At 41.6% G+C, this 11,623-nt stretch overlaps 1 protein-coding gene and 1 long non-coding RNA gene across 17 annotated transcripts in view; both read right to left on the minus strand.

Moving 5' to 3' along the window:
* Stxbp5 (syntaxin binding protein 5) overlaps positions 1–11,623 on the minus strand; it is a 152,791-nt gene that overhangs the window by 129,012 nt on the left and 12,156 nt on the right. The window lies entirely within an intron of this gene.
* LOC134484941 (uncharacterized) overlaps positions 1–11,623 on the minus strand; it is a 42,139-nt gene that overhangs the window by 20,381 nt on the left and 10,135 nt on the right. Inside the window, exon 1 of the long non-coding RNA XR_010062746.1 lies at positions 1–11,623. This exon is cut by the window's left edge and continues 18,271 nt beyond it; it is cut by the window's right edge and continues 10,135 nt beyond it. This is a non-coding gene — a long non-coding RNA (uncharacterized LOC134484941).

Below are 11,623 nucleotides of genomic sequence, written 5' to 3' on the forward strand. Positions count from 1 at the left end.
TGAGCCAGACTAACCAGAGGTCACAGAGAGTGTATCCAAATTAATAAAATCAGAAATGAAAAGGGAGACATAACTACAGAATCTGAGAAAATTTAAAAAATCATTAGATCCTACTACCAAAGCCTAGATTCAACAAAACTTGAAAATCTGGATGAAATGGACGATATTCTAGACACATGCTAGGTACCAAAGTTAAATCAGGATCAGATAAGCCACCTAAACAATCACATAACTCCCAAAGAAATAGAAGCAGTTATTAAAAGTCTCCCAACCAAAAAGAGCCCAGGTCCAGATGAGTTTAGGGCAGAATTCTATCAGACCTTCATAGAAGACCTCACACCAATACTGTCCAAACTATTCCACAAAATAGAAACAGATGGAGCACTACACAATTCCTTCCATGAAGCAATAATTACACTTATACCTAAACCACACTAAGATCTAACGAAGAAAGAGAACTTCAGACCAATTTCCCTTATGAATACCAACACAAAAATACTCAATAAAATTCTCACAAACCGAATCCAAAAACATATCAAAATGATCATCCATCATGATCAAGCAGGTTTTAACCTAGGGATGCAGGAATGGTTCAATATACAGAAATCCATCAACTTAATCCACTATGTAAACCAGCTCAAAGAAAAAAACAACATGATCATCTCATTAGATGCTGAGAAAGCATTTGACAAAATTCAACACCACTTCATGTTAAAAGTCGTGGAAAGAACAGGAATTCATGGACCATACCTAAACATAGTAAAAGCCATATACAGCAAACCAGTAGCCAACAGTAAACTAAAAGGAGAGAAACTTGAAGCAATCCAACTAAAATCAAGGACTAGAGAAGGCTGCCCACTCTCTCCCTACTTATTCACTATAGTACTCGAAAGTCTAGCCAGAGCAATCAGACAACAAAAGGAGGTCAAAGGGATACAAATTGGAAAGGAAGAAGTCAAAATATCACTACTTGCAGATTATAAGATAGTATACTTAAGTGACTGCAAAAGTTCCACCAGAGAACTATTCAGCCTGATAAACAACTTCAGCAAAGGGGCTGGGTTTAAAATTAACTAAAACAAATCAGTAGCCTTCTTCTACTCAAAGGATAAACAGCCTGAGAAAGAAATTAGAGAAATGACACCCTTCACAATAGTCACTAATAACATAAAATATCTTGGTGTGACTCTAACCAAGCAAGTGAAAGATCTGTATGACAAGAACTTCAAGTCTCTGAAGAAAGAAATTGAAGAAGATCTCAGAAGATGGAAACCCCCCCCCCATGCTCATGAATTGGCAGGATTAATACAGTAAAAATGGCCATTTTGCCAAAAGCAATCTACAGATTCAATGCAATCCCCATCAGAATTCTAACTCAATTCTTCATAAAGATAAAAAGAGCAATTTGCAAATTCATTTGGAATAACAAAAAACCCAGAATAGCGAAAGCTATCCTCAACAATAAAAGAACTTCTGGGGGAATCACCATCCCTGATCTCAAGCAGTATTACAGAGCAACAGTGATAAAAACTGTATGGTATTGGTACAGAGAAAGGCAGGTAGATCAGTGGAATAGAATTGAAGACCTGGAAATGAACCCACACACCTATGGTCACTTGATCTTTGACAAAGGAGCTAAAACCATTCAGTGTAAAAAAGATAGCATTTTCAGCAAATGGTGCTGGTTCAACTGTAGGTCAGCATGTAGAAGAATGCAGATCAACCCATTCTTATAGCCAAAGCTTAAGTCCAAGTGGATCAAGAACTTCCACATAAAACTAGATATACTCAAACTGATAGAAGAAAAATTGGGGAAGAGCCTTAAACACATGACTCATGCACAAAGATCAAGAATCAACAAATGGGACCTCATAAAACTGCAAAGCTTCTGTAAGGCAAAGGGCACTGTCATTAGGACAAAATGGTAACCAACAGATTGGGAAAAGATCTTTACCAATCCTACATCTGATAGAGGGCTAATATCCAAAACACACAAAGAGCTCAAGAAGTTTGACCCTAGAGAGCCAAACAAACCTATTAAAAAATGGGGTACAGAGCTAAACAAAGAATTCTCAGCTGAGGGATATCGAATGACTAACAAGTACCTAAAGAAATGTTCAACATCCTTAGTCATCAGGGAACTACAAATCAAAACGATCCTGAGATTTCACCTCACACCAGTGAGAATGGCTAAGATTAAAAACTCAGGTGACAACAAATGCTGGCGAGGATGTGGAGAAAGAGGAACACTCCTCCATTGTTGGTGGGACTGCAAACTGGTACAATGACTCTTGAAATCAGTCTGGAGGTTCCTCAAAAATTGGACATTGCACTATCTGAGAACCCAGCTATACTTTTCCTGGGAATATACTCAAAAGATATTCCAACATACAACAAAGACACATACTCCACTATGTTCATAGCAGCCTTATTCATAATAACCAGAAGTTGGAAAGAACCTAGATGCCCTTCAACAGAGGAATGGATACAGAAAATGTGGTACATCTACACAATGGAATATTACTCAGCTATCAAAAACAACGAGTTTATGAAATTCGTAGGCAAATGGTTAGAACTGGAAAATATCATCCTGAGTGAGGTAACTCAATCACAAAAATACAGACATGGTATGAACTCACTGATAAGTGGATATTAGACCAAAAGTTCAAATTACCCAAGATACGATCCACAGACCACATGAAGCTCAACCAAAGTGTGGATGCTCCAGTCCTTCTTAAAAGGGGGAACAAAAACATTCATAGGAGGGGATATGGAAACAAAGTTTGAAGCAGAGACTTAAAGAATTCAGAGCCTGCCCTACATGGGTATATAGCCCATATATATACAGCCACCAAAACTAGATCATATTGATGAAGCTAAGAAGTGCATGCTGACAGGAGACTGACACAGCTGTCTCCTGAGAGGCGAATGCTAGCAGTAAACTATTGAATTGAGAATGGGGTCCCCATTGGAGGAGTTAGAAAAAGGACTGAAGGAGCTGAAGGGACTTGCAACCCCATAAGAACAACAATATCAACCAACCAGAACTCCCAGGGACTAAACCACTATCCAAAGACTATACATGGATGGACCCTTGGCTCCAGCTGCATATGTAGCAGAGGATGGCCTTGTTGGGCACCAATGGAAGGAGAAGCCCTTGGTCCTGACAAGGCTGGATCCCCAGTATAGGGAATGTCAGTGGGGGAGGGGGGGAAAGAGGGCTGGTTGGGGAGGGGGAACACCCCTTATAGAAGAAGGGGAGTAGGATGAGATAGGGAGCTTATGACTGGGAAACCAGGAAAGGGAATAACATTTGAAATGTAAATTAAAAAATCCAATAAAAGAAAAAAAGAAAAAAATTAAAACATCCCTCCGAATTAAAAAAAAAAAAAAAAAACAAACCTTTTTTTTTAAAGTTACTTTCTCACCCGCCCACCTATTAACGATTATTATAGTCACCATTTCTGGTCCAGGACAGAAGGCTTTTTGGGAGCTAACACTGTTAACAAGAAGAAAACCAGCCAGCAAACCATCGTTTGATCTGCTAGAGAAGTGAGCTCCAACACCAAGACAAACTACTTTTCCAACTTGGACAGACCAGTCACTAGAGAGAATCAGGGTACTGGGCAAGCCATGGAGCACAGGAATGGGCACTGTCATGGTATGTGGCTGGAGGACTACAGTGGATGAGTCTGAAACCCAAGATAACAGACAGTCTAGTAAAGGAGGAGAAGAGGGGACGAGTCTAGTAAAGGAGGAGAAGAGGGGACGCCGCACTTCCACGAATCTACAGTTCAAAGCTGAAGAAGTTCTCAAAGTAAACCAGGCAGGAAGAATCCCCTTCTGTTCTCAACACACAAAAGAGGCAAGGAGGGGTTGGGGATTTAGCTCAGTGGTAGAGCGCTTACCTAGCAAGCACAAGGCCCTGGGTTCGGTCCTCAGCTCCAAAAAAAAAAGAAAAAAAAAAAAAAGGCTAGGAAACCACATTTATGACAGAGCAGTTGGTTCTCACGTTGCCTTTCTACAGAATGGCTCTACATCAGCCCTACGTGCTGGGTTCTACCTGAGTCAGCAAGAACACAGGAAGGAAGATGCCAATTTCAGAGAAGCCTTTGAAGCAAAGAAAGAGGAACAGTGAACTGTGGCATAAAAGCGCTAAGCCACAGGGCTGTGGGGAAGAGAGGAGGGACAGGGAAGGACAGGCTCATTCAAAATCAAGAGCCAATCAGAGAATTGCAGACACCTCCCTTTCCCAGCTCCTGGAATATCCCATTAATAAGATGTCTCCAGGGATTCCTTTTACTCAGTATAGCATGCTCGCATAGCAAGAAGAATAAGCACAAGAGAGCCTGAAAGCCAAACACAGTCTCAAAGAGGCAGAGCAAGTATGAAAACTCAAAAGCATGAGGTGTGTCAGGGTTAAACCAGTCATTTAAGACACCATGACCAAAATGAGAGCAGTTCTAATGTAAGCTTTGTCAGCGGTCAGACAACCGATGTCCTATGATGGCATCAGACGTGGACCAGCACGCAGTCTACAAGAGTTAAGCCGTGTAGCTGTTAGTGAGGAGGAAGGGGACATAAAGGAAGCACATAGGGAAGATAGTGAGGAAAGACCAACGTCACTCATGGTCTGAGTGGTGGACCAGACACCAGCAAGGACACGAACCCTGAATATAAGTAGATCACACAGACCTTCCAAGACCAAACAAAGAGAAAACCAAAACCAAAAACAAAGATAAATCCCTACCTTCCCTACCCCCCAAAACCAACCAAAATGTCACAGAACAAAATCTCAGTGAAGTGTGGAAAATTCAGAATAAAATCTTTGTATAATGGAACAGTAAAATGAACGGAAAAGCCGAGAATTTCCCCTAATTAATGTCAGATGATAAACTACAAATCCGAGAAGCTCAACAAATACAAATAATACCAAAAAAAATACAAAAAGCAGAAGAAAACACAAACTAGAAGAAAATCCTTTATCTCGATTAGGGCAAGGGAGCATCAAGCTATAATCCCACAACTCTGGACTACACAGTAAAACCTTGTACAGAAATAACACTAACAAAATCTTACCAAAGTACTCTTACATCGTATGTTCAAATTACAGAAAGTTGATGGTGAACACAAAGTAGTTTTATTTATAATGAGGATAAAACTGCAGTTCACTTCTCAGAGACCACTGCACACGAAGAGAAAGTACTGAAATAGTCACAGTGAATAGGAAGTGAGGTCCACAAACCACCTACATTGTACAAGGACCAGTTATAAAGACTCGATCATTTAACACTACTTGTGTGTCTTGAAAGAAAAGTTTTAAAGGCTACTTTAAAGAGAAATAAAGAATTAAGTAGGTCAAAAGTTCAAATTTGTGTAAAGGAAAAACATCAGGGAAGACACAGTAAGATACAAAATTAAAATATCTTACTCTTAATAGACCCAGAAGACGATAACTTGTTCAAAATAACAGCAGCACTGTATGAGATTATTCACGCTTGTTTCTATGGCGAGTGAGTGTCAGCAACGGCAGAAGGGACATAAGAATAACATTCTTTTATCACAAGATACTCATAGTACCTATGAATCAGCAAAACTAGGAAGGAAGGAACAACAGACCTGCCAAACAGAGGAAAAAAGAAAAGGAACTATGCATTATAGGATATATATAACTAAACCCATAGGAGGATAAAAGAAGAAGGCGAATTATAAAAAACTGAGCAAGCCCTGAGCTGGTGACAACTGAACTCTCTGTAGACCCAATGTCACGTGACACTGCTGCCTGTCCCTCAGGACTGCATGTGAGCTGCCCACTCTGGGTATTCCATAGTTCTTTAATTTTTCTTGTTTACTCTTAGTTGGTTTCGATCAATGCTGTCCCGCAGCAAAGCTGCCTTTTGAACATTGAATGGCATGAATAAGGAAGCAGAAGGGGATACTATGTAACCCTTCTCACTGGGAGCTGACAGGCAACTCGGGAAATGCATTCCAAGCAAAAATAAACCAACAAGACATGTCGGGGAGACAACTCGTGTCCTAAGAGATCAAAGAAAGGGAAGCCAGTGTGCATAAATGGTCTTTAAGAAAAAGAGAAAACATGAACAGATATGGTAGATACTGATTCAGTTTTGAACATCCACGATCTAACTGCACCAATTCAAAGGAGCAGAGACTGCCACATGAAGGTAGACAGGGAAGAAGGGTAACAAAATTCAGCTATGTGTTGTCTACAAAAAATAAAATCTGCTTTACATCCAGAGACATATAGATCAAAGGTAAATGAATGAGGAGAGCTGTAACATTCTATGCGAATTGAAACAAAGTGGGACTGGGTAGATTAGTTTCAGACGCAGAAAAACTCAGACGAATAAAAGTTATGAAGGATCGAATGGGACATTAAAGTAGGTAAAAAGGCCAATCTTTCATGAACCATAGTAATAAGAGTATGTATTTAACAATGCAGTAAAAAAAATATAAGGTAAAAGCTGTAAGAACTGTAAAGACGGGAGATGAACCAACTACATATAGCAACTGAAGACTTGTAATACATTTCTATCAGAAACAGACCACACAGGGCTGGGTGATCGCTCAGTCAATAAAGTACTCTCACTGCCCCAATTCTCAAGGAGGAGAAAGCCAGCATAATGGAAGTAAGGACAGGCAGCATCCAGTTACCCAGGAGAGTCTTGCCAAATGGAGGAACTTAAGATTCAATGTGAAACCCTGTCTTTAAAAACTCAGGTGAACGGAAACACAGGGCACCTAGCATTAACTTCTGGTCTACGCCCCTCAGCCCCGACAGAGTTAACCATGTGGGCAGCCTCAGCTCACTGTGGGTAGTCACACCCTGGGCAGGTTTTTTTTTTTTGGGGGGGGGGGTGTTTGTTTGGTTGGTTTTTTAACCTGGGTACTGAGCAGGCTAAACAGGTGTAAATGCTGCTTTTATTTCCTCAGATGAAGAGGTGAAATGAGAGCTGTCATGCTGTGTGAATGAGCCCGGAACATTTCTTTCTGTTCTGTCTATCCCTAGGCCGAGGCCTGGAAACTTCTAGACTCCTGCAAACCAGAATCCTGAAGGCTCCAGCTTCCAGCATCTACCTACTAATCTCCACCTAGCATGTTGGAGCCTCTAAGACGTACGCTGGATGAACGAGCCCTTTCTAACTCTGAACTCTCTCGCGCTGGTTCGACTCCGCTCTCTTGGCTCACGCGCCTCTGCTGTCTGACTGACTTAAACTGGTGCTTTCAGCTTCTGAATGAATTGCTCTGCTTGGCCCCATGCTAACCTTGGCAATATGTACATTTTATGTACATGTGTATTCAACATGTAGATTCAATAAAATCTCTGGCTCGTTCTGTCGTCACCTGTGTCGAGCTTGTTCTCTCTGCAGCCTGTCTCTGTAAAACTGTGCCAGTAAAACTGCTGCTTGCCACCCGTTCCTTTCTCTTCCCATGAGAGTTGGGTGTGTCCCATCCTGTCAACTCTCTGATTCATCACTTTTTCTGCCCCTTGATTAGCCAGCACTGTCAAACATGGCTGCTTCCGTCTACAGACTAACCTTACTTTCATTGTTTGGGATTAAAGGTGCGTGCTAAGGGTGTGTCTACATTCTAGCCAGATCATATAGACCTAGGTCTTTGGATGTAATCCCTTGCCAGAGCAGCCATGTTGCTGGATTAAAATGAGCAGCCTTCCTCCACCATCTCTGCCTCAGTGCCTTCTCTGAGATCTTCCATTACTCCCCTCCATGACGTACCGTATTTGAAGGAAAATAAACCCTTTTGACCCCAAGTTGCTTTCTGATATGATGGTGTGTCACAGCAATAGAAGCAAACTAAGATAACACCATAATAAAATTAAAAAAAAATAAAGAATAGATGTTGGCTCAGTGGATAAAGTGTTTTTTTTTTTTTTCAGGCAAACTAGAGGTATGGAGTCTGATGTCTACCGCCCACACAAATATTGAGGGCGTGACAGCCACTGTAACTCAAGCAATTGGAAGGGACAGACAAGGGATCCCAGCAGCAGCCTTGACAGCTAGACTCACCATACTGCAAAAGTCTGGCTTCTGCCACAATAAATAAGGGGAAGGGTGACTGGAAAACTTTTGATGTTAACCTCAAGCCTCCCCATGCATGTGAACACACACACACACACACACACACACACACACACACACACACAAAATACACACATGCACACACCCATACATACATATACACATACACACGCATATACACACGCACATATACATTCACACATACACAAATATACACATGCACGTACATACACACACACACACACAGAAACACATACATACATATATGCATACATACTTGTGCATGCACAGACAAAACCAAAGCAAAACAGGAGGAATCAAACAGAATCTGGACTTGAACCACCACGGAATGAAATTGTAAAATGACAGCTGGAATTTTCTGAAATACTGGGCAATTAAGCAACACGCAAAACTAATCACATGGGAGTCGAAGAAACCTCAAGAAAAAATGAAAATGCTTTAATTTTCATAAAACTGAAAAATGCATTTTATCCAAATTCATGGACTCTTGTAAACAAAGAGTGTTTAGCAAGAACTGTGTAGCACTGAATGTTAGAAACTAATGAAGACCTTACAGACACAGAGGTACACACCTACACTACAGTTACCTGGAAGGCAAGAGACTTTCTTAAGTTCAAAGTATGGAGCAGCAAGACCTGTATCTTTAAAAGCACACACGAAAAGGGAGAAAGAATGGAAGGAAGAAGATTTAGTCAAGCTAATCAAGCTAAAAGCAAAAACACACAATTCTCTAATGTCAGGAATACAGGCCATCACTGAAATTCCCATATATTCTGAAATAATAATTAAGAAAAACCATGAACAATCTGTTGCCCATAGTTTGGATATTATAGAAGAAATACAGCAACCAAATACACAATTTTCTAAAGTTGACAAAGAAATAATAAGCATTCTAAGTAGGCCAGCAACTGGTAAAGAAAAAATAAAATAAAATAAGTCTCTTCAAACACAAAGCACCAGTATCAAAAGGGTTCACTGGTGAATTATACTGTCTCTACAATATCACTTCTTAGAAACAGAGAGGCCCTTCCCTAATGTAATTTGCAAGTTGGCATTCACCCTAATCCCAAAACCACGTGAACACAGTATGAGATAGTACAGACCGGCTGCTCCCCCAATCACAACCCCACAAGAATTACAAAACATGACCAAATGGGAAGCTCACCTGGTACTGGAGTCTGGTGGTCTGTACGAAAATATCCCCCATAGGCTCCCGTATTTGAACATTTGGTCCCCAGCCTGTAGCACTGTTTCGGGGAGATTCTGGAGGTATGGCCTTGTTGGAGGAAGTATGGTGGGCTCGGAGAGTTAAAGGACCCAACGCCATTTCCAACAGCACTGTCACCTTCATGCTAACAGTGAAAGACATTGCTGCCCAGCACTCAGTGTCATCACGCCCGATACTTCCTGCTATGGACTCCTACCCCTTGAGGACTACGAGTCCAAGTAAAGTTTCCTTCTCTAAGGTTTCTTGGCTATGGTGTTTTATCACAGCAACAGAAAAGTAACGACTACAACAGTTTGTCAACATATAAAAACCAAGGCCAGGGAAGTGTCTGAGCAGGGAAAGTGCTTGCTGAGCAAGCAGGACGGCCTGCATGGAGATCCCCTCCACCCAGGCAAACTCTGTGTGGTGGCGCACATCTGCAGCCTGGGTGAACAAACAATTAGATTCCAGGAGTCTGCTGCATGATCAGGGTCTAGTCAAAACAGCTCCAGGTTAGTGAGAGATCCTGTCTCCAAACAGTAAGGTGGACAACAGTAGAGGAACACTCCCAACGGGAGGACAAAGTGATGGGTCTTTCAATTCTCAAAGCCTACTACCAGTGACACAGTTCCTTCTAAGGCCATACTTCTCATACCTCCCCAGTGTCCCCAAACAGTGCCATTGATAGGGACCAAGTATTCAACAGGCATATGCATGGACTGATGACACGCGTAAATACTATATACCATACTCAGAAGCAATGGCAACTATTATCTGAAATGTGCCACAGACGTCCACAACTAGACGACAGGCTATCAGGTGCTCCGAGAGGAAGACATGAGCAGAAACTTAAAGATGAAGTGAAAGAAACCAAGAGAAAACAAGAAATGACGGGTGGTCCACTCCAAGGCTTTCTAGAAAATGGAAACCTTTCTTTAAAAGGCAGTGGAGAGGACTCACTGGGGGAGGACTCGCTGGGCAGAGCTGAGCACCGAAGCTGCTCCTCAGGTGTGGCTGTGCCTGTGTGTGTCATCACTGACCAGCAAATATGCACAGCACCAGGAGGAAACCCCAATGGAACGCTGTAGCAGGCTGGGTGAGGAGAATCGGACTATCCTAATTCACCAGTGTGCCAAAGGCAGAGTTCTGGGAAACCCGAAATGTCTTCAGACATTAATATATTAAGTAGAAGACAGCCACAGTCTCACGGTGAAAATGGTGACATTTAAAAAATTTTTTTTGCTGATTTTTGAGGCTAATACTCTATTGGCCTGTCATTTAAATTAATTACTATATCTTGTTTCTAAAGTTAAAAGAAATGCTAAAAATAACTACAAAAGAAAGAAAAGTCATTTAATCTGGCTAGATGTGGTGGCTCACACATGCAGTCCCAACACTTAGGAGGCTGAGGTAGGACTGTCAGCAGTTCCAGACAAGCCTGGGCTACAGTGTGAGTCCTGACTGACGACAGCAGCAGCAGCAGCAGCCAAAGCTCCTTTAAGTTAGTAAGCTTGAACACTATATTCCAATGCCCTGCAGTTCCTGGAGTCAGTCAACTGCCCGTCGTTTAAGGTAAATGAAGCCAGCACTGAGATAAAAGTGACTGAACCCCTTCTGGGCCTCTGCAGTGTGGTCAGGGGCAGTTACGTGACTGCAGCCTTACCTTAATGTGTGCCTGCACTAACCGTGGGAAGGGACATCTGGATACTTTAGTAAGACGCCTTTATTCATAAACAAAATGGAATGGTCACGTGTCCATTCATAGTGACTGCTTTAAGATATCTCTCAGGAGGTGAAAATAAATTGTGTTTCTGCATAGGCACTGTTTTAGAATGGCTTTTGGTGCACTTTGGTATTTTTAAATGAATTAGTTACTCAGTCTACTATGAGATTCAGTCACATGTAACAGTTGTGTAGGTTAAAGGAACAAGGAATGTACATTCTCACATAGAAGCAAAAGCCATTTGTTTTCCTAGCATCCACGCAGCTCTCCAAAGGCTCGCTTTGCTCCTTTCTCTAAGAATACCAAAGTGGCCCTTGTGTGGTGGAGCACAGTTTTAATCCCAGGACTTGGGGGGGGGGGGTGGAGGCAAGTGGATTTTTTGTGAGTTCAAGGCCAGCCTGGTCTACATAGTGAATTTGAGGTTAGCTAGAATCAGGAAACAAAACCAAGTGAATTTTATAAGACAAACATAACACATTAGAAGAAATGTAGTCCACAGACTGAAGAGATGATGAAATACACTTCAATACTTTTCAAAGACAGAAGTAAAAAGTACTCATACAAAGTAAAGGCCATCAGCAGAGGGAGCTTCAGTAGCTGATGCCACCAAGT

The sequence above is a fragment of the Rattus norvegicus genome, chromosome 1 (assembly GCF_036323735.1).
Source record: "Rattus norvegicus strain BN/NHsdMcwi chromosome 1, GRCr8, whole genome shotgun sequence".
Taxonomy (NCBI): Eukaryota; Metazoa; Chordata; class Mammalia; order Rodentia; family Muridae; genus Rattus; species Rattus norvegicus.